The sequence below is a fragment of the Coturnix japonica genome, chromosome 11, assembly GCF_054131305.1.
Source record: "Coturnix japonica strain WE chromosome 11, WE-NBRP24, whole genome shotgun sequence".
Classification (NCBI taxonomy): domain Eukaryota; kingdom Metazoa; phylum Chordata; class Aves; order Galliformes; family Phasianidae; genus Coturnix; species Coturnix japonica.
This window is the reverse complement of record NC_140673.1, coordinates 22017927-22042355: the sequence shown is the minus strand read 5'-3', so window position 1 is coordinate 22042355 and position 24429 is coordinate 22017927. Positions and strand designations below refer to the sequence as shown.

General features: G+C 41.0%; 1 long non-coding RNA gene across 1 annotated transcript; it reads left to right on the top strand.

The window, feature by feature from the left end:
- The first annotated feature begins 2241 nt into the window (after positions 1-2241).
- Positions 2242-19083, top strand: LOC107317632 (uncharacterized). Its single transcript, XR_014933052.1, has 3 exons — positions 2242-9640; positions 10561-10823; positions 11202-19083. It is a non-coding gene; the product is annotated as an uncharacterized LOC107317632 (long non-coding RNA).
- Positions 19084-24429: the final 5346 nt, after the last annotated feature.

The following is a 24429-nucleotide window of genomic DNA, read 5'->3' as shown; positions in this document are numbered from 1 at the left end:
AGTCACCTTGTGAGATAGATTGCAGTGCAACTGGATGTATATTATCCGTATTATTGGCCTAATATTTCAAGCTGATCTTCTGCTTACAGTTCACGTCAACACATAGACTGGCTTATTCAACCTCTTGAAAACATCTTGCAGAGATAAAACACATGTGTATATACTATAATCTTTGGTTAGTCAGTATCTTCTTTTGTGAAACAGTGACGTTTATAGAGGGGACTGATCATTTTCAGATGTTTTGTTTAATTCAACTGAGCAGTTAGACAGATACTAACAACACAAGAACATTCCTGAGCTTTTTAGTGTCAGAATCTCTTCATCACCCTGGACCAGTCACTGATGTGCGGTCCTGTGAACATTTCCACTTTGAGTTTCATTGTCATAATTTGAAACTTGGATGTGAAGGCAGTTTTAAAACCTTCTGTCCCTCTGAGGAGCTTTTGGGACTTGTAATTAAGTGGGATGTCACTTTTTTGACCTAAGCATTACTCTCCCCAAACGTTTTTTTTTTTTTAATAGATGGAAACTTGAAGTAGAGACAGGGGCTGTGGAAGATACAGAGCAATGAATGAGAGCAGAAGGAAACACTGGAGACACGGTCATTTGAACATACACCAGTTACATGCACAGCCTGGTGAATAAAAGCTTCCAGCCCACTGTAATACAACACCTGAAAAACCACTTGATATCCCAGAAGCTGGCCCCACTATGTAACAGGAGATTGCTTGTAAATTTAGAAAAGAAATAGCCAAGCTACTGAACTACCGTGGGAAACTTGCCAGGGTATCACCTAAAGAAAGGCAGCCCTGGCTACTGGGACTGTGGTTGACTCTCATTAAATGCACGAACAGCTTCTGGAATAAAACATTTCTGTGTAGGATTACTCTGGCAGACGGGAACTAAGGAGTCAGAGAGGATAAGCCCTGCTCTCAGCTAGAAGGAACCTGAACACCATTTTCTGGCCCTGCTCTGCCTGCCTCTGTTTGGAAAGGATCTTCCAAGCTTCCCCTTATGGGACACATTGTAGGAAAACACATATTTTGTCCATAGTTCTTTCATGTGCAGTTTAAGCATGATGAACCACAAGGAAGACATTAGCAAATATATTACTGGAGAAAGAGAATGTATGAGAATATTTTGCTTATCAAATGTGATGGCAAGCATGCACTCTAGTTTAAATTTTATGGATCCGGTGATTTCATAGAATAATAGGAACACAGAATCTTTTGAGTTAGAAGGGAACTTTTAAGGTCATCTAGTCCAACACCCCTGCATTGTACAGGGACACCTACAGCTAGATCAAGTTGGTCAGAGTGTGGTCCAGCCTGACCTTGAATTACTCCAAGGTCAGGGCATCTACCACCTTTATTCCAGTGCCTCACCACTCATCTGTAAAAAACTTCTTATGTTAATCTAAATCTCCCCTCTTTCAGTTTGAAATAATTTGACCTCGTCCTATCACAACAGGTCCTGCTAAATAGTCTGTTCCTTCTTTCAGCTCCCCTTTAGATACTGAATGGCCACTCTTGGCTCTCCCCACAGCCTCAGTCTGTCCTCGCAGGGGCAGTGTTCCATCCCTTGGATCATTTTTGTGTCCCTTCTCTGGATGCACTCCAACAGGTCCACATCTGAGACCCCACATCTGCACACAGTACTCCAGGCATTCCAGGTACTTACCAGTGCTGGGTATAGAGACAGGATCAGCTCAGTCTGCCAGCCACACTTCTTTTGATGCAGCCCAGGACACTGTTGGCTTTCTGGGCTGCAAGGGCACATGGCTGGCTCATGTCCAGCTTGCAATCCACCAGTTATCCCCCAGTTGTTTTTGGCAGGACTGCGCTCTATCTTTACATCCCCCTGCTTATACTGATAGCAGGGGTTGCTAGGACCCACATGCAAGACCCTTTTCTTGAATTTACTGAATCTCATAAGGTTCAACTGGGCCCACTGCTTGAGCCTGTCTAGGTCTGTCTAGATAGCATCCCATCTCTCAGGTGTATCCACCATATCACACAGCTTGGCATCATCAACAAACCTGCTGAGGGTGCTGTGTGCTCAGTCCCACTACTGATATCATTAATGAAGATGTTGAAGAGCACTGGTCCCAGTACTGACCCTTGAGAGACACCACTTGCCACTGTTCTCCATCTGGACATTGAGCCATTGACCATTACTCTTTGCAATTTCAAAAGACTGATACAAATGAAAAACTTTAGGTGACATCCAAACACATTAGTCCTGTTGGACTATGCGGACAATTCAGACTTTCACATGAAATAGGAGAATAAGGACAGAAGACTTTCATTGCTGAACAGATCACCAAGATCAACTACTCTTCCCAACTGCACCCAATTACAGTAGAGAAACCTCTTTGATTTCAGGGCCAGGAAGCTACATCTACTGCAGGATCAGGACTAGAGATTAGAGTGTGCAAATCTTCATATGTAAACTTTGTTTTGATGAATGTCCTATTTTTATTTTTTTTAGAAGGACTGAAGAGACATTGCCATTGCTTAGCAGTCAGATCGTCAAAATATCCCTGTATGGGAAATCACAGCTTGAACCTCTGATTAATCAGCTGAGGCAAGTGTTGGGTCAGCTGCAGGAGCACAGGTGAGAGTAATTTAGCTGTGCTCCCAGAAGGGGTAGACTTCGACTTCACCTCCTCTGAGACCTCATTTAAGGGCTGACCAGCACTGAGGCAGCATCTCTTGGAGATTGCTCCCCAGTGGAGACTACCTCAGCTTTCTGGTCAAGGCATCAACATTGGTGAGTTTTCCTTTATTATTAACCTTTGACTATTTACCACCATATTGGTTAACATCTTTATACTAGCCACCCTTACAATCCCTTTTGCTCTTTTCACCTAAAAAGCTGAGTCAGATTGATAGTGGTGCTTAAATGCTTAGAGATGATAAAGAACAGCGAGAGTTGTATCTGCCTCTTGCAGCTGTAGACAGCTACAGAATAAAATACCAAAAATGGAAGATACTTAACTGTGCTTTTTTTCAGCAAGATGAAATGTACACTTAAGCCTGTGACTTCCCTGAGCTATTTTGGATGTTTTGTTGTTGTTTTATTTTAAGGATGGTGTAAACTGTACTCTAAAAGGTCCATTTCTCTCAGTCCAGTGATGTTTTTCAGAAGCACTTAAATGTTTACCTGCTATTGGAATTGAATTCTTGATTTGTATGAGGAATACCTGTAGTCCTGTTTTATCTTTGCTCTTCACATGAGGACTAAGGCCTTTTACCAATATTATCTCTGTATGGTGCTTCAAGGTTTGGCTAATATTTGTTACAGATCAATGCATGCAGGTTTGGGAGGACTGACAATGCAGATTCCTTGAAAGTCCTGACTATTTTGAAAGAAACCCACATGAACCTTAAAGCCTTCACATATATTAATGGAAATACAGTTTCTTCAGTTAGCTATCAGTGACTTGCTTTGGCTTCTTCATTTTTTGGAGCTGTACAGGAAAATGGAGAAAAAGAGGAATAATCCATTGAACTAATTTAATTGCAAAGACAAAGTAAGATGTAGAGCAGGAAAGCTGATAAATGGGTAGAAAAGTCAGTTCTCAGCAGTTTTCAGACGCTTTCCTTTCTCTCCGGAAGGTTATTTCTTTCTGTTCAACCTTTGATCTAAAGTTCTGTGCAGCATTAGAAAGGGAGAAAGAATATTTGCTGGCTGTCTCCTTGTAGAAAGGAGAGAGTGTAATGAAATGGTACAATTATACTGACAGAGTCAGAAGTGCACCATATTCATTCTTCAAATCTAGACACTGATCTTGAAGACTGTCTGAAAAGGTATTCATCAGCATGGCTGAAAATACTTGCACAGTGTAGCAAAACCTGAATGAAGGCTTGTGTGTATACAGTATAGGAAAGATGGTCAAGCTCTAATTGTGGGGTGGAAAGATATTTCAATGAATTTAAACAAAAATGTTTCATGCTTAATATAGAAGCAGTGAATGCTGCAGAGCAGCTAATGATTTTGAGGCTAATAGAAAATGTAGTAATCCACTCCAGAAGGTATTCTCCAACTCCAGCAGGTGAGTTTGTGGCATAATAATAATTCCCCCTGTCTCTTGTTCTCTTCTTTATCACACTGTCACTTTAGGGAAAGATAGAAGGTAGATAAAAAGATAGAAAGAAAAAGAGGCTACTGTCCAACTGGAAATTTCTGACAGCAATGGTAGAAGGCTACTTTTCTTTGTAAAACCCATAGATTCTTTCCAATTTTGGTTGAACCTGGAAGTATTGCAATGTGTTCAACATCTTCAAATTTTCTGGGTGCTGTCATTGTGTTAGGAAGGTCGCTCCTATAAAATTATAGGTCACAGAATCATAGAACCACAGAATAGCCTGAATTGGAAAGGACCCATGAGGAATGTGGTAACACCATAGAAACATAGAATGGATTTGGTTGAAAGGGACCTCAAAGATTATCTAGGGGACCCTAAAGACCATCTAGATTGTGTGACTTGTTTTCCTTCAAAGCTGTAATACCTGTAAAATCTTTGATAATAGACTGACAGACTGAAGCTGGTGCCTCTTATAATGAGAAAACAAAGATTATTTCATCAGTTGTATTCTCTTTATCTCTTAAGCAGAGACAGACTACCTTTATCACATGGCACCAAAAGAGTTAGCTTTTCTCCAGAACACTGGATTTTGAGGCTTCCAATAATGCAAACACAAATTACAGTGTGGGTGAAATCTCCATTGTGTGTCATCACAGCTGAGTTCCTCCTGCTTCAGTTTCCCATGAAACACACTTAAGCCAATGGGAGGCATTTCTTAGTTTGACTCTCCAAGACTTTTCTTATGTGCAGCTTGGATGAGCTGATTTAATTATTCTTGAGAGCTTTCCAGAGCTGGATCTTTTCAGAACATCCAACAACAGGAGAAGAACCTTTATTCTTTATTATAGTTTCCTTTCCTTGTTCACATTTGTGCTAAATGATAAGCAAGAAGATTGGTCTTCAGCTGATGAGAGGACTATGACTAGAACCTGGCTCTGAGGTCTGACTGCCAAATAAGTGTGTCAAAGTCCGTAGATTCTATCCATATTAACACTTTTTTTTTTTTGGGTGGGGAGGGCAAAACTATTTTGCATGCTAGCACTAGGAACACAGAGGGGAGATTCAGCCCAAATAGTTCCAGAGGCAGTAGACAATTCCACAGACAAATAAACAATTGGCAGTGCTTCATGGAAGCCAGGAGAAAGGCTTGGCTCACCTACATTTATTGTTTTGGGATGGGAAGGAACCCATATCTTCTTGGAAACAGATAAAAAAAGTCTTTTCCCCTCAGGAAATCCACAAAGTTGGCTTATCAATGTATGGTAAGAGGATTCACAACACTTTCCCTTCCTTCTTAAAAAACCCAACACATAGAAACCCAAATACATCTCCACGTTGCTGCAGATCTCCTGATGACTCAGACTGACAATTCAGATTCATTGCAAAAGTAGACTTATTTTCTTCAGAGAACACAATATCATGCATGGCACATTTTTCTTTCGTTAAGCAGGTACCTTTGGTGTACATAACTTTTCCTTAGTCTCATATCCAAGCAGCTCTGGTCTCCTTGCAGTATGTGACCTCTCTCTGGTTTCTTCATTGCATACTGCACCCACCAGCATAGATAAATGCTAAGAAGTGCTGAAAGGAGACATAATGGCATGAACTGTGTGATAGCTGTTGGCAAGCCCCAGTGGCAGCCAAAGTAGCAGTTTCATCTCCAATATGCACTTAGTCTACCCTGGAAAACATTTCTGGTGTAGTTACAATTAGTATTATCACACTGGCAAACTCTCTTCAGCATTAGCGTGACTATTAACTTCTGCCCTGAAAGAAATAACTCCCCATCCAGACCTGGTTAAAGCTTTCTGATAGTCCTGTCTCAGGACAAGGATGGTATCCAATGACTCAAGCTGCTTCTGTGATGGAAGCAGTCCAAATGCAGCTTTCCGTGTGAGAGCTCCTGGGTAATCCAAATTCTGAGCTGTGGCAGGAAATGAGCCAGCAGGGACAACTGAGTCTGGAAAAGACAGGCTACTTCAAGATGCTTCCCAGTGGGATTCTGTAGGGAGCCACTGTTTCTCGCTGAGAAGCAATCCTATTTTCTGAGAGATCTACTTTGAGTCTTGTTGCTCTTGGCTTCATGAAGATTTTGCTGTAAGGCAGACAGGGTTAGGAAAGTCATCCACTCCCTCAAAGAAGGCTTTTGCTAGTCTAGAAGTATCTTTAAAAGTGAAATCACATTCTTAACTTATGCTGGCAAGTGATTAGGGTAGGCCCAGCATGAGGCTGCCAATGCCGATATGTCACAGCGAGTATGAAAAATGTGGGTAGATTTTATTTCTTTAACAATGCATTGCAACTCATGGGTCATGTGTCTGTCAGACTTCAGCATTTGAATCTGCATCACAGACATCTGAGAAGCCACTGGCTGACATTCAGTACTGCTCCTCTGAGCTCAGCAACACTCTCTGCCTGTCCTGCTGAATGTTCTGTGGCCACACCATCCATTACAGCTACCCAAAGGGACGGGAAATCAATGCTGGTATCAAGTAAATGCAAATTCTGAGTCAGCCACATGGAGCAAAGGACTCACAGCTTCCAAATATGGTATGAGACACAACGTGGAAGCTAAGAATTGTGGTTAACACAGCTCTGAAAATTTCTGGGCATTCTACCCAACACAGCAGGAGCGTCTTCAGATGAATGCTCGGGGCTCCTGACACTGCGCGTATAAATTTTCAAGTGGGTTTTACTGTCTCCTTTCTCCAGAGGAAACAAGGGCCACGATAGACACAGGCACACACACTCACACAAAATCAGTTACAGAAACACACACAGACAGAAGTCCCTAAGATCAGCTTGTTGATGTAAACCATAATAGAAAACATACTTTGGCTTGCACAAGATTCTCTGGAGATTTGCAAGGAAAAAAAAGTATGTACACTTTCTCTCTACTATTTTTAAACCTCAGTTTCAAATGGATCCTCAAGCTCACCTAAGCTCACAGGCACCAGCTTTGATAGATGAGATGTTTAAATGATTGGGAAGAACAAAGCAGTGTGGAATATAGCAGCAATAAAATACTGGTATTCCATTGTCTTGCCTTCTGAATTGCTCAGTGTCTGTGGTAGGATACTGTGCTTGTGGACCAGCCATCTAGTGAAGGTTTGAAACATATTCTTGGTGTTATTAAACCCTTATTTTGAGGACAGTACTAGCAAATCTCTTTTGGACTAGTTCAGGCCTCATATGAGTAATTTGCTTTTGCCATTCCAAGTCAACTCAAATCAGCTCAAATGCCTGTGGAAAAACTGGGAGAAAAAGATGTTCTAAGAGTCACAGTGCTTACAGCCACCACCACCTTCACAGTGGGAATTAATGATGAAATATGGATTCAAAACTGAATCTCCCAAAGTATCATTAAGAATCCTTCTTTGTGACCAACCTGACATTCTTTGCAACTTCATTCCTTAAAACTAGAGAAAACAGCTTTTTTGACCTTGTTGTTTTCAGATTCAGATCAGAAAGATTACTCTGTGATTTAAACACGTTGCATTTTTGCAGCCAGCAGCCGAGGCATTTAAAAAAAGAACATTTCTATACTGAATGTCTGTGAATTTACCATCCACAGAGAGTAAAAGTTTCAGCTGCTTTTCACAGTTCACATACCAATGGCCTGGTTCTGCCTAGAGCTAAATTCCATTGTATTTCTACCACTACCCAGCGAGGACAATACTGTTCCCTAAATATCTATCCAACGTGTAAAAAAGACAGTCAAAAATGTACTCAGTAGAAGAAGTTTCCCCTCTCCTTACAGTGCTAAATATTTAACTGTTACTGCATAGCGAAGACTTGCTAACTCTATTAAGTTTGGATTTTCTTCTCTATAAAAATATTAGATATTTTTTTTCCCTTTCCAAGCTTCATAAAATTTGTATCAGATCTTCAGTCTGGAGTTTGAAAATCATAATTTTTAACATTTTTAATTTTCTTCCAGCAGGTGGAGGTAGATGTGTGCTGGATTTCCTTTGGGAAAACAAGTGAGACAGATAGTTCATAAAGCAAGTCTACATGCACCTAAACAACTGCTTGCAATATTTGATATATTGTCTAGTGTTTTCCTTTATTTACCACTCACTTTTGTCTCATTCTCAACACAACAGAAGGAATGAAGAGGAGAAAGACTTCTGAGTTTGGAATGGGAAAGTATCTTTTTTTTTCCTTGAATCCTTGGGAATTTCTATATGGATACAGTTAAAAACTCATCATGAAGATGAAAAAGTTCATATTACTCTTAATTTGTTGTCTCTAATTTTTAGCTTTTTTTCACGACCTCAATTTGGAGATCCAAAGCCATCATTATTCTGGCCAATGTTTTTCTCTAGAAGTCTTCTGTCTCACAAACAGGCCAAGTGTTTGAGGTAACAAGAGTTTCATCACATCTGGAAATCCCATAAGAAACTCCTTCTTTATAGGCTACCTCTTTTTGCCTTACCTTTTTCTATAAATACTTGTCAGAAGGATAAGTTTCAGAAAATATTTTCCATGTGGTTTCTCTCAGTCTGTTCTCAGGTCATCTCCATGAAATTATCTGTGTCCTGACAAATGTGAGAGAGGGGTCACAAACCTTGTAGTTCTCAGGGGAGCTTTCTCTTGACAGGCTTCATTGAGTATGGGAGAGCCTCTCTCCACTAATATCTCAGATGCTCAACTCCAAACATTACTATGCCATGTTGATCAGATAATGATCTTTGAAAAATCATATCTGCCATTGCAATGGAGAGCAGAGGAAGCTGAAGACTCAAATTCCTAAAGGATTTGTGTTCCAACCTGATGGAATTCCTGGCTTGTCAAAGGGATTAGAGTGAGCCTAACAAGACTCATCCGCATCTTCTCATTTGAATCCATTTGGGGCAATGAGGGTTTTCTTGTTGGGTTTCATCTGCAGCCCCCTTTTGATAAGGGCTCTCCCTGGAAAGCCTCAGTTGTCAGGGTTAATGGCTTAAGCAGTGTTGATAGATTCTGTTTATGTTGGGTGAGGGGGGTTCAGGTGGCCCAGTCTAATGTAAGCTTTCCATCAACTGTAAACAGCAGCTTTTTATGTCAAAGTTGTGTTTCTGCCTTTTGACAAAACATTAATAGATCTACTGAAAGGAAGAATCCAGAGCGATGACAGTGGGAAGAGCAAAGAGGTTTAATGGGTCATTTCCACCACAAATTCTGATAATTTGACAAAGTGGCATGTCTTTTCTTCCAAGGCCCCACAAAGAGTTGATTCCTAACATATCCTGGCTCCTGTTCTCAACTCTGCACCAGGAGCCATAGGGAAATTGAAATTGATACCCTCCTTTCTGTTGTAGCAGAGATCTTGGAAGGCAAATGGGGAACTGTAGTATGTGACATTCTTCTCAGAGACGGGGGGATCACACGACACAGCCTCACTCATTGCTTCTGACTCCTGTGGAATATAAAGCTTTCCAGCAGGGTCTCACCTACCTCTACTCTAGCAACAAAGAACCAAGCTGATAACATCTCCTGTATGTCTTTCTTTCTTAGGGATCTTTTCCATCACTTGCAGACCTAAAGGATAAGATGAAGCTTATCTTTGTAAGTATTTATTAATGCCGTCAACTGATGAACTGGCAGGAGAACAATCTGTCGGGGCAGTGAGTATGCTGAGAAATGACCAGCAGGAGGGCTGGCAACAGCCTGTAATCAGGATTGCACCATCTGATTTTGCTTCTCTTAGGCTGATGGATTCTTGGCTCAGACTCAGTAACTTGCAGAGGGTAAAGGCTGGCAGATATTTTGGCACAGGAATTAGCAGAGCTATCCCAGGATGGCATTGCGGGATGTCAGAAAGCCATCAGCTCTGAGGAGTGCAAGGTGGTAAAGACGTGGCTTACAGGGTTAAGCCATGTTAGAATGAACTCATGTCACAAGTCCAAAACAGCTGAAAAGTCTGTTATCTCCATTTGTTAGTTTAATCCGTTAATCCACCTTGCTGTCCAATTAGATTAATGAAGCTAGAACTTTATATCCATCTTGACCTGTTTTATCATACCTATGAAATGAGAATAAAGGTATTTATGTACCTGGAAGGGGCACGGAAGTTCCTGGGTGAGGGGTGCCTTGCAGTTTATTATCTGAGGGTTGAATAGCTCATTAGTGTCCTGAAGAGCATAGGAGGGCTGGGGGGGGCTAATCCACTGTCGGAAGACAAGGCAATGTTCACACTATGATGTTGCCTAACAAAAATTTTAATGGTTCAAATGAGAATTTATTGCTTTGCTCAAGAGCTCCTGAACTCACAGACTTGTTTTTTTAAAATACATAATGTCTACAGCTAAACTGCTTTATATATTAAGAAATGGATCTGTTTGCAAGCAGGATCTGTGATAACTGTTTAATGGAAACCAGTGAAATGTTTTGCTGGCATTTCTGTAGACTTTTCTTAAATTGCTAGAGGTGTTCAGAAGAGTTTCCATGACAAGCGCTGACACTCTTCTTCTCTTTTCTTGGGCCAGATTCTGATCCCCTGACTCACTCTCCAGAGTATTTTGATTTCAATATAGTCTTGACTGATGAGACTGCTTATGGAGAAAGGCCAAGGCTGAGCCACTCTTGACACCAGAGGCTTTTGGAAGTCAGCAGGATTGAAAGAGTAACTACTCATCAGGGAAAGACTCTTCTGAAAGAACTCTACTTTCCTGCTTTGCACAGTTCCTGAGATGCATGTGTCTATCTATCTCAGCATTAAGTTCAAATTTACTCTATGCACTGAAGAAAGGTAAGTAGAGAGGCAAAGGTGGTTAAGATGCTCTTTGATATTTGGAAGACCTTTGTTTAGTTCTCTGCTCCAAGACAGGCTCCCCATTTGACCCCAAGGCAGGCCTTAACCCTGCAGTGTTTCATTTGTAAAACAGTCAGGGTATCACAGAGCTCCTACACAGGAATGCAGCAAGGAGAAAGTGCTAGAGTCCAGGACGACTTTAATGTAGTGGCAAAGATAAGGTATCATGGAAGCCATAAGAAACAACACCCTGAGAATTCTGTTTTTCTTTATTTCTCTCTCAACATTATCTGCATTCGTAGGTGAGGCCACATGAAAGACACAGAATTTTTCAACTGTCTTTTAACTCCTGCCTTCTGTTTTTTGCCCCCACAGTCCTATTGATCCGTATGAGATGCTACATGGAAAATCCACCACAAACCACATTTCTTAGTCATTCCTTACCACGGGATATCTGAATTTACACGTGTTAGAGACTGCTGCTTTGGTCAAAGCCACAGGGACATGAGGTAACGCACTGATTTCTCATTCTGAAACCTGGTGTGGGAATGACATGAGCTCACCCACCACTTTTGCACTGTGTAAACAGCCTGCAAATTAAGTAAGAAAAAAGAGTGCTAATAAGGATTCTGGGGGAAAAAAACAACAGCAAAAAAACCGCAGCACTGAAAAAGTCAGTGCTATGAGCTGTTTCAGCCCAGTTTCTGGCAGTCACATTGCTGGAAGATAAACCTTGGCCCTGAAGATTTCAGAATTCCCAAACAAGCATATTCTGTTGTGGGACTTCTCTCATAGAGCCTTATAATTTCAAATGGAAGGCACTTGCAGAGATCTCTGATCCAATTCATGCCACAAGACTTCTACATGTTCCACCAAGGCCTCTCCAGAGAGAAAGGAAAATATGGTTTTATTGCTTTTCCTGATGGGGAAATTAATACAGGCATCTTCATAACACAGCAACATCCGGTGGGCTGAGAACAAGGAATTAACAGCCAGACTTTGGCTCTGTTTTGAATATATATTTGCTCATAGTACAAAGATGAATAGAACAATTGTTCTTTTTGACTTGTCTAATAGAAACGCTATCATCATCTTCAGCAGCAGTAACAGAGAGCTTTGTGTGGTGGATAAAACACTACCCAAGAGTCAAAAATCCTGAGTCCAGCTCTGACATTTGTTTGGTGTGTGACCCTAATTTTCCTCTCATCTGCAAAATATTCTTTTAGATGTACTGTTGAAAATCTCTGTATGTAAAAATCAGAAAATACACATTATCATATTAATTGGGAGTATGTTTAGTCCTGCTTGAATGACTGCTGGCTTGAAATAAAAAGCCTGGAAATCACAAGGTTTTTTTCAAACTAAAAATTGGCTGAAAGCTGCCAGAGAAGCAGCTTTTCTAGATTTTGTGTTTACCCAAATCTTAGTTAACTTTAAAAACTCTAGGTTTAATGCAGCACATGTTCAGGACTTGATCAAGTGAGCAAGTTGTCCCTGATATTTGCAAGGCAGAGATACTTCCTGAAAGCTGGACTAGAGCAATGCCTGTCTCTTCTAAGCACAGAGCTCTAAGTACAGCCTGACTGCAGTCTGTCCGCTGGACTCATTCTGAGGTGAGGGACACGCAGCATGAGACAGCCCAGAAGTTATGAGCAGATAAACTGGGTTAAATGTTTTCATTTTATTAAGCATTCAGTTTGGCTCAACATGTAAAATGCCACAGGGGAAAAGCCCTCAGATCTTACCTCTTCAAACAAGCTGAGGTTAGACTCAGGTCTTCGGAGGAATCTGGAGAGAATATGAACTGGATTCATCTGTGTTTTGAAACTGATTCTACACAAGTAAGTAGCACGATCTGTCATTATGACTGAATGGACGCAGAAATCCCGGGCACAGAAATAGGAAAGCACCTTTGTACCATATAATGAAACCTTAGTGCTTTCTCAACGCAAACAGACTATATAGCTGCAGAATGATAGCACATCCAGGTCTAGAACATAAAACAGTCATTTCCAGATGGTAGAAGAATATAGGAGAAAAATCATAACTGGATCTCAGTGTTTGTGGTTGTATTTTCTCCCCTCCCTGGGCTCACTGATGTGAGTCAGCAATCTGAAGAGTTTGTGGGCATAGTTTTCATTGGAGGAGCTTTCATTTCATGGTTCCCCATTTGTGTTCATTGCCAGCTTTACAGCTAATTTAAACAAAATTGAGCTTGTAGATTAAATGGCAACCCATGGAATTTGTTTGTGCAACTACCAGCACTCCTCCTAGTCAGATTCTAATTAAATAGTGAGTTCCTGGACCTGCCTGTGGAAAACACTGGGAAAAATGGCAGTGCCTGAGTGACATCAGAGTTAACTCTGTCCAGCCCACTAGAGCCCCTGCATTCCTCAGTAACAGTAGGTGAAATCCTGGACTGTGGCAATCTGGGAAATCTGCCACCAGTTTTGTACAGTTAGAGAAAGGCTAGGATTTCACCTGGGAAGACTAAAGGAACTGTCTCTTCTTGACAGTGCAACATTTCCAGTTTTGCAGCTTGCCTTGCAATGGCTTTCTTTAACAGAGTGCATTTTCCCTCAGTGTAGTTAAAGCTATTCATGTGTTTCATTAAAACACATGCTCAGCTTTTGGAGCAGAACGCTTTGCAAGCCCCTAGCAGATACCATTGTGCCCAGAGTGGATTCTCTGAGTGAGAAGAAAGCAGGCTACAAAATCTAGCATTTGAAAAAGGCTTTTTGAAAGCTTTTTTCCAGGGGTTAAGGAGAAACCAGTCACCTCTGAGCTATTTTCACCAACAAAAATGCTCAGTTTGAAATGTATTCAGATCTCCGAGAATAATACGTGGTTAAGCAGATTCATAAGGTGTTCACTAAGCAAGAACAAAGTTGGCTTTTGCTGTTTCTTCTCACTGGCAAATAGAGCTAGAGAGAGTGCACGCTGACTGGCAGTGATTTCTACTACCATATCCGTTTCCATGGTGGAAAGCAAAATTCATTTGCCAACTCACCAACAAACTCTCCACTTCTAATTCAATTGTACATGCTCTCCTTCCAGACACCGCAGCTGGAGAGTTAACCTGATGGAACAGAGCAGGAACCAGCCGTATCTGGTTCTGGATCACCTTTTCTTGCCCCCTTTCAGCTTAGCAGTAGGAATTTGAGCATGGAACAAAACCTGGATTGCTCTAAGTTGATGTTACATGCCAAACAATCTTTGGCTCAGCCCTGGGAAACAGGCAGTTATGATCCAGCTTTTCAGTGAACATCAAAGGATGTAGTAAAACTGGAACAGGTATGGAAGAGAAAGGCTGGGGATATTCTGTGTGAGAAACGGTTAAACAGGCTAAGATGCTTGAAGGTGGAAGACAGATACACCCAAGGAGCATTAAGTGAGTCGTGGGGCAGACAATACATTGCAATGTTCTGAGAGCAGGAGAACATCATCTGGAATCAGCTGGAGGTGGGTTTAGAGCAGGAGAAGGAAAATAGGTCTCCTGCAAATTAGAAGACCTGAACACATCTGCAAATCCAGTTAAGCTTTGGAGCTCTTTGCCGTGTGTCAGTCATTTACATGGGCTCAAAAGTTAAAACAGAAACATGGAAGAAAAGTCAGCTGCAAGAGTATTAAAGCACAACAGATACCACTTCTCACTCAAAGTCTCTGAACCACAATTTTACACAGGCTAAGAGAACACCCTGAGGAAGTATTTATACCTTTCGCCTTGTCTTTACACTTTTTCCTGGACATCTGTAACAAACTATCAATGAAGAAAGAATCCTTCAGAAACTGAGTAGAAGAGCAAAAATGTCATCATCCTAGGTCAGAGCAAAGATCCATTCATGCTCAGAACCAGACACTTGTTTATGCTTAAGGAGGGAGCATAAGAAACGAATACTTCTAGCAAATGTCCCTTGCCACTTCTCACAAGCTGTCGTGTAAGAACTCTAAATGAATGTTTATTTTCCTTGACAGATTTAAAGCGATTCAAGTGATAGAACAGCATAGTAGGAGGGAAATCGTCCTACGTTTTTAGCCTTTACATGATATCAGACTGGTCTCAGCATCTCAGTCATCCTGTTCATCTCTTGTCTGAAGCTTCCACATTCACAGAAGCACAAAGAAGATGGAGAACTCAGTGGTACTACTTTCCTCCAGTGTGAAAAGAGGCTGAAAAGAATAGCATCTTATTGGCTCTCCCAGGGAAAGAAAGCATGTGCAACTGAAATGCTGTTAGATATCAGAGAATTCACACAGAGTGGTGTGTATTGGAAAGGAGGCAGTACGTGTTCTGCCGTCACAGCGAAACTGGTTTTGTTGTTAAGCCAGCTGCTGAGACCTGGTTCATTTGCCCAATTCAATCTACCCTGGGCTTTCCACATCTTTGCTTCAAAGCCCTGTTTATGAAGACAAAGACGGGAACTTGGCGGCTGCCATACAAATGTCACATTTTATGAGCAAGACAATTGCTCTCAGAAGGTTTTTTTTCTTTCTTTTTTGGCAGGCTCTCAATCCACGGCCTGGGTCTCCATGCCCCCCAACTCCTCCACCACACAGTACAGAAATGGTCACTGCAAATTTCTGTCTGAGGCCAGCCTTGGCAGCGGAGCCAACGAGAAGAGAAACAGCCTGTGCTCTAATAAGTAAAATATTTATGTCTTGCTTTGGCTAACATACCCTCTCTCAATAAAATATTTTTCCCAGGAGGAAATCTATGAAAGGGAGGGAGCTCCTTTATTATGTCCCCAAATCATTCTTTTCTGCTGCCCTTCAAAAGCCTGGAAATCAAAGAACACTGCAGTCCGAAGCTTTTTGTTGCTGTTCTTGACTTTGTTATCGTTAGTTATTACAATCATTACATTGATTACCATTATGAGCTCTCAAGAGGCCTTGGCTAATCAGCACCCCATTCCAGGAAACGCTCTGACAAATCTCTCGCAGCATATGCATACACAAAGCTTGTAGTCTAAAAAGACCAGCTTAAACAGACCGTTAACCCGTTCCCATGCCAGGGAACCGCAGTACAGTAACTGCAAAGTATAGCTATGTGGGAAGCTTGTGTTAGAGACTGGACAAAGCTCTTAAGTCTGCTGCTAAAGAGAGCAGCCTGGTTGTTTCTTCCTGGAGCCTTGGAAAACCATCCTCAAGAGACTCTTCACCTGCAAACGATTCACTGATGATGTTTTGCACTTCGACTTGTTGCTAACCTCCCAAACTACCAGCACAGTCTGTAGCTCAAACAGCAGCCTGCAGGACATAGGGCAGGCCCTGGTTCAGCTGGAGGGTTACTTGTTGGGATCTGCCATTCACAGGCACCCGGAAAGATGGCACACACTGACTTTCAACCACAGGCGACGTTGCTACTCCTGAGACCACCAGCAAAATTTCAGTCTCTTTCTGGGCATATAATCTCCACCAGAATGCAGTGCAGGTCACAGGACTGCTCATGGCATCTGTTCTCTCTTGCAAGTGCTACATTACAGCTGCTTTTTGCCGGTCCTCGCCTGTGACTTGTATCAATTTCCTGATGTATGGGAAGAGGCAGAAGTCCCGTATCCAACCAAATGAAAACAGATTCTGAACTTTGATGGTTCCTCTTCTAGGTCACCAGCCTTACACAAGCCACACTGTAGTGGGGAAGAGGAGGGAAGGAGAGGAATATACAAAACCAACCCCAGTCTAGTCTCTATTAAGGAATACAAAGTAAAAATCCCATGGTACCAATGGCAAAAACACATGCAAAATTCAAGGAAAAGAGAAAAGAAACCCCTATTTGGGATTTTAAAAGAAGAACTGAACATGCACACATAATACCCTTTGGCAAGGGAGGCCAGGCAGGAAAGCATTGCAACTCCAACATGCTGTGCTCGGAGAAGGTGTTAATGGTCCAGCCATCCTGTGTTATTGCACACAAACAAGAGAGGCCCATCAGAACTGTAGGGGTCTTTAAGATCCCCACCAATATGGAAAGAGCAGAGAGAGTTATGTAGGATTAACGCGAGAGAAGAGGAAGGAAAGAGGTGAAGGGAAGGCAATGTCCCAAGCACTGGAGACCTCTGAGCTAACAAGGCAGGTCTGTTTGCATCTCACACATGGAAATGAGGATGCTCTGTCTGCCCTTCTCTCCCACACCTTGGTCTCTGCTTCATGCACTCATGGCAGGACAGCAAGGCTCTCCTCCTTTATGGGACTCTTTGGGCCAAACAAGAGATTTCTTGATCAGCTGCAGTTAGGGTAACCAGTCCCAAATGCCTCTAAACTCCCAGAAGGAGAGAGAGGCTTCTGGCACTTTGCTTAGGACTAACCATGCATGATGAGTTTGCAGCTGATGCCTGCATCTGTGGTCTCTTCCTAACATAGTCAGAGATTCTGTCTCTTATGCATGGGAAAGAAATATTGGAAAGGTCGTGACACTGGCCTGTGCATGTTTCCTTAGTGAGAGCTAGAAAAATCTTCACACGTGTCAACCTTCCTAGGCCCATAAGCCACACACCAAACTCATCACATGGCTGTGGGCTCCCAGGCACAAAGGTCTGGGTGAAAGCCAGGAGTGTACGTGCTTGTGGTTTGAGAATTTACATGCTGCATGGAATGGGTGGTATCTTCCCCAAAGCCTGCCACCACAAACACAATGGGATACCCAAGAGCTCCTTCGCTTTGCCAGTGATGCCGTAACAAAAGCTTATATCCAGAAAAAAGAAAGAAAAAAGAAAAAAGAAAAAAGAAAATGAAAAAGAAAAAGAAAAAAGAAAAGAAAAAAAAAAAAAAAGAAAGAAAGAAAGATCAGTTACATTCAAATACAGGCAAAAGCTTTCCCAGTGTGAATAGCGAGGGAGAGACATCATTAGTTTGCACAGCACTATAGGGTGTAGCTGATTCTTCACCATTCAGATGTTTTAATAAAGACTGATTTTTTTCCAAATCTGCTTTAGGTGACGGAGATCTCATCTGATGAAATTCTGCTACCTATCTAATGTCTAAAAGTGAGCCATCTGTAATAGTATTGAATACTCCAGAATCTCTACTGCAACACCTAAAGCCTGTGTAACCAGATCCTATGAGTGGTATTTCATATCCAGAATAAAAGGCTGCAGAAGATTCAGACAACAACATGAACTTTAGGAGAGGCCAGCTCTGGCTTTCACATTGGCAGATGTGATTTCACCACCACCATCTATATAAGCATCACTGTCAGAAAATTTTGGAGGCCACTTTAACTGATCTATCGAGGGTGAACTCCAGAGTTATAATTAATTGCACACCATCAGGCAAAGTGCTGGACTGTTGAACCTGTGTACAGTTTTCCTGTGGATTAGATCAAATTCCCGATGTAGGAAAAACTATTAGGGCCTCTGATCTGTTTTCACTTTTGAGAGCTTAACACACGTTACTGACTTAAATCAAGTGATTTCCAACATATACCTGTGAGAACGCAGGATCAAACCACAATGTGTTGTGTTTCAAAATATTTTTTCACAATAAGCTGGTTTAGTGAACTCACTTTTCACCCCTAGAGAGATGACTGTAATGAGATCACGCAGAGAAAGGATATGGAGTTTCACCCCAATCTCCACGAGACAACAGGCCATATCCAAAAATCCTCCCTCACATCGGTAGTACTTTTGGTCATGAAGCAATACCATCTGTGGAGCTAATACCAAGCAAAGAGCAAGGTCATAACTTCAGCTGTCACATGAAGATTCGAAGCTTACACATCTGAGATTGTGTGAGCTCCCAGCTTAGGAAATGCTCTTCCTGAAGCCTCACCTCCTGGAGTCCTGTCAATACCCGAGACATTTTCCCCATAGTTCTTTTTCTCCTCTTTCACTTAAAAAAGGAAGAAAAGCTTATTCAGAAAGACGTATTCTGATAGGAACAACTTCAAAACGCGTCATGAAGGCGGGACCATGTTTAATGTCTTACTTTGGATAAATTGGCTGTGACTTTCGCTTCAGCAACATAAAGCAGCATGTCAGGTTGATGTGAGGCACTCGTCGGACCAAATCTGAGCTGTATTGCTACAAGGAAATGAGAGTCATAAAAGTGACTCTCATAAAATCACACAGCAAATTAGTGCGATCAGAACCCTGATCTTGCAAATCCTAATCCAACACTCCAGCTAAAAAATCTGCGAGGGGAAATGGCTGTCCCTGCATCATCTGCATCTCTCCAGGATGAAACCGGTGTATTTAATTTCAACGCGAACATTTTATGTTCAAGAAAAAAAAATAAATGGTGTTTGTCGGTTCTAATTAAATTATGTTTTGATTCTTTTCTTTTTATTTATATAGCCTAAAAGGAAATAAACTGGAAGAAATATTCTAACAAATGATTTAGAAATATTTCATATGTATCTAAGAAGAGTGCCAAATATAAATTGACAGCTTAGTGCAAGAGAACTTCAATCTGGGTTTTATTGCAATAACAAAAGTGCCTATTTAAAAGCCTTCACACAGAGCATCTATTCAGAAACAAGCCTGAAGACAGTCAGGGAATTAAAAGGAGGATAGTGTTTTGAATTAATCTAGAACATTTTTGCGGATTAGTTTACAAGCACAGAATGCCTCAGGGGGCTAGGGAGAGTGCAGAGCACTGAAGTCAGAGGGATCTGTCTTTTTCCTGTTGCTGGTGATTAGTTCATATCTCTTTGACACCATGTTTACAAGCCCCTAATTGCCTCATTAATACCTCATTATTACTTAGAAAGTGAAGAAGCTTTTAGCTTTGAAGCTGCTTTGCTGCACTTGAAGGCAAATATAGGGTGAATTTTCAATGTGTTGGTACTAATTAAAATTGAAGTCTGTTTCCTGTTGCATGTGGGTGGGTGTTAATAGCTTCAAAGAAAAAATTAGGCTTCAATTTATATTATATGCCTCCTAACTTACACACAGAGGAATAATTGCAAGAAGCCCATTGCCACAGACTGCATTTACAAAGGGACACATATCCAAGCATCTACTTTCTTTTGTGCTTTTCACATGTGGACCAGACTCCATAAGTGCTCGTTCACACTACATTATGAAGGCTGCAGCAAGCTGAAGCTGCCCATTGCAATCCATACAGATACAGCATGCATCTTCCTGTGCTATCACACATGTACAGGGCGCTATAGTTTCTTTTTGCACTCAAATGCAAAAAAGGAAACATACAGTGCATAAAACAGACCTGGGCCCATTTGTCTCGTGCGTAGGATGGTAGTTGCTCTCAGGATGAAGCTTGTTAGAGAGAGACACTAAAACTCAGCATACAAAGCTTATCCCATGGTCTTTCACTTCCAACTGTATGTACTTACTAGATACATACATATATATAAGAATTTATGTGTACATACAATGCACAGCCTATTGCTGCAACCAGTAAGTGCATTTTCTTTGACACAAGTCTTAAAAGTTGTGAGATTTTTGACTAATTTTTGATTCCCAAATCACTGTTCAAATATATATTTCAGTATACAAGTTACAAATAAACCAGAGACCACAGTTATGGTTTCTGGATTGTTCCATTAAGGAATAAATTAGATGTTTAGAAGTACACTCGGGCTATAGAGATGCACTGGCTGATAATGATTTTGAGGAATTTTCTTCCAGCTCCAGACAGAGGAGAGACAGAACAGACATTAACCACAACAAAATCATTTCCATGGGAAATTTTTAGCAGAAATGTGCTTTCTTTCAATTAGATTGTTTTCAGGGGTCTGAGGGATGTTGTGCATGGAGAAGGGGGTGAAGCAGAAGGAAAAGATGCCCATTTTTGGTAAAAGCATTCAGTTTCTTAATAAGAATTTTGGACAAGAAAAATAGTGAAAAATAGGCTTTGCTAAAAGCAAATGGAAAACCCTGCACTGACTGGGAGATTTGGATACAAAAATAAAATGTTTTCCATAAAATTATATTCCCAATGAGGCACTTTTCACCAGTATTACTTTTCCGCAGTGGGGGCTGAGGTTGAATGCACTAAAAAATCAAGTTGAGTAGGTCGAACATTCCCAAATGAAGCAGTCAGGATTTGGCTAACAGTCCCCAAGGCTCAGGATTTACCCCAGACTGCCCAGTCACTGCTGATTAATGGGCCTTCTTGTCACCGGCCCAGGGCAGCAGCCTTGGCTATTAGTAGTCCTAAGGCACAGCTCGGAACAACTCAGAGTCTCACGTTCCTCTCATACTTTGCATCTCCTCTAAGAGGAGGTAAGTTGATAGAATACTGACATCATTTCGTTTCCGTGCGAAAAACAGTCTAAGAATGTCACTGACATTAGATTACATACCTAACTTGACAGCATCCCTTTACATGCAAACTGCAAAGAATACAAATATGAAAGAGAGTTCGCCAGTAATCTCTGGTCAGAAACCCAATCTACAAAATGGCTAAGGGAGGAACCCCGTTCTCCTGAGTTTTATTTACAGTATCTTTGATTTATATCAAACATTTTAAAAACTATTAAAACAAAAATAATTAAGGCAAGCCAAATCCTTCTCTTGCCAGCACGCAAGGCTTGTCCGACTGGACATATTGAGGCTATCAAACCCTGGTGCGTATTTATAACCTCATGCTCAGACAACTTGGAACGACAAATGCAAACAGCCACAAAGAAGTCACTTTGTTGGCTTGGCACAAAAGAATCTCAGAGATGAAAAGCAGCCTGGCGTTTATTTTGGGCCAGGCTTCCTCATCTGGCGTTCCACAACGTGGCACAGAAAGGGCAGTGTTACCAAAGGACACAGGGCACATGGCGATGCATCATTAGAGAAAACACAGGCCAGGGTGCCAGATCTTTGTATTCTTACTTCTTCCTTCCCAGAAAGGATGTCACTTTCTCTTCTTCTCCCTGAAGCATTCTGGTTTAAGGCTTTTTTATTTTTTTTTAAGGACTGGTCTTGACAGCACAGCCTGAAAAGCTCTTACTGTCATAATTTAAAAAATGAATTGTGTTGATTGAAAACATGGCTAGCATTTGACTGCAGAGATGTCTGAAGACTTCCACATGCATAGCCAAAGAAGAACTGGTGAGAATATTGTGAGAATTTACCTAAAATATCAAAGCAAGTTTAGTAAGAGACATGATCCACAACTGTGTCCATTTAGAGATCTTTAGGTTCCCGTAACCACTGAGACACACAGACCAGAGCTGCCTGGAAAATACAAGGGAAAAAAAAAAAAAAGACTGTAACAGCAAGTCATCATTCTCAAGAGGTTTCTCAGAACACAGATTTCATGTCTAGAGAAGGAAATCTCAGCAGGCTCTGGGTTGCTTTGATATTGGTATCTCATTTATTCTTCTGTGAATATGACCAAGGCACAAGGAAGACTAAAAGGGGTAAACTAAATCCAATAGAACAGTTAGCAAGTGAACATGCAGCTTACTGGAAGGATAACACATCGCAGTTTGGACAGCAAGCTGACAATTATCAAAAGAAAATGAGCAATCTGCAAGAGACCAGGTGTAGTTTAGTTTCATGAGTGCTGATATATGTTGCCATAGTTCAAAGGAAGGAAATATCTCACCATCTTCCATGGCTCCTTCAGGAGAGGATCTGGTAAGCTTATCTCAGCACTGACACTGATCTTTGGATCACACTGTCCCATGAACAATGGGAATCTTGCCTGCTTGACGGTATGAAGCTTTCATTCTTGTCATACCTTCATTAGCTCAGATAACTAAAGAGAAAGCTAAAGGCATTAGAAAGTCTTCATAAAGATTAAACCTTCTGATGACTTTCAGATTTTAAAAGATGTAGGTGATTTTGGTTACTTTTCTCTCTTTTCCCTTCAAGAAATGCATTTCCCACAGCTCCTTAAACACCAGGATAGATATGCATATATTTTTGAACATACAGATTCAAATCCTTGGTTTCTTTGGCAAAAGGCCATACAAATTCTCATGGATTTGTTATTGCTTGCTGTAAATTTACTACTCAGAAAGAATAATATTTCATTTACTTTATTGTCGGTGCCTCTAAAGAGGGTGAAAATGGATTTAAGTCTTTCATTAGGCACCTTGATGAGGGCAGAGAAGGAGCACATACAAAAAAATAAAAGCGAAAAAGGACATGTAAAGAATTGATATAAGGCTTCAGCTGATTGATTCAGCTGATAAACTTAGGTCTCCTTTGCAATGAGTTACAATACCAAGAGATTTGTTCTGTAAATTCTGTCCAGAACTTGGCAACATCATTTCTGAGAAAGAAAGCAGTCTCTTAGGTTTAGCTCATGTAACCCTGGGGACTCAGGGAATATTTAAAGTCTGAATAAGCAGAGGGTTTGATCTTACTCATGTTGGCTTTTATGCTTTTCCTGTTTTATACAGAGGAATATGGGCAGTAGAGAGAAGTCCCCAGCACAGGTATGAACAACACCTCTTGCTTATGTTCTGTTAACATATTCATGGTACATCTACACAATTTCATGGAGTTAAATCAATCAAACTAAAGCCAGTCCCTGGATAGCTTTACTTACCCCATGATTCTTTATTGCCTCTTAAGTGGCCTCTTCAAAGAACACACCACAGTGCTTTTCTCTCTATCATCTCTCAAACAAAGTAGGTTTGGGATGAAAAGACATGGACTCCAAACAGAAAGAGACCCAAGTACACAAAAACATCTTCTTAGTTTTGTGTGATGGTGTGGAATGAAACCAAAGATTCACCCTGGTCGTGCTCTGGAGCTTCTTCAAAACTTATATTTAGACCCTGAATTGCCTCAGTTTATCTAGATGGTAAGCTTGAAGGGTCCGACCAATGGCTACTGCTGTATTAGTATCTGTTATGTATTAACTTTACACTCCTGAACAAATTAATGACTGGAAAGCCTAATCCTTGTCCGTGGGCATTCAAGATGCAGACAGATGAAGCAGTTTGCCCAAAGTCAAGCAAAGGGAGGGTTAAGAAGCTGAGGATTAAAAGCACAACCCTTCAGCCCCACTTGGCTGGCCAACTCCCAGGGTGATCCTTTCTTCACTAATTGAAAGATCAGTAAATTACTCTCTAAATGCTTGCAGTATGAACTCTCCAAAACAGAGCAAATGGGATTTTTCACACTTTGACTAATGAAAACTTGGCACATTGCTTGAAAAATAAAATCCTCGCTGCTAGCAGTACATATATAAAAAATAATGTTTATTTCTATGGAGCTTGTGAATAAGCAAGATATTTTTCATCCATGAAAGGCATTTTGTGTGCGTATGTGTAAGTTAGTAAAAAGAGCAAAAAATCTGACTGATGATCCCAATGAACATCATCCTAGTAAAATTCAAATAGTCATACATGCTTGCTTCTGAAAAGAAGGTCTCTTACTTCACAATGAAAACTTTTCTGATTAGTGTGACTATATTTCTTTGCTTCTGACAAAAATACACACATAATTGTTTCTTGTGTTTCACGTTTATAGAGAAACTAACATCACAGGGCTATACACCAGGGCTAGGCATTTATACGTAGAGATTCAATATAAGGATGTGCTCAGAAAGCAAAGCTCAGCTTTTACATTGCCTGCAAGATTTACTCACATATGAAAACAAAGTTAGTTTCCGAAAAAGTGGGAAGAATCCATTCTTCTTGTCCATTTATGATACTTTTCTTAATGTGCTCTTTTTTCCCCTCCTGCTTCCT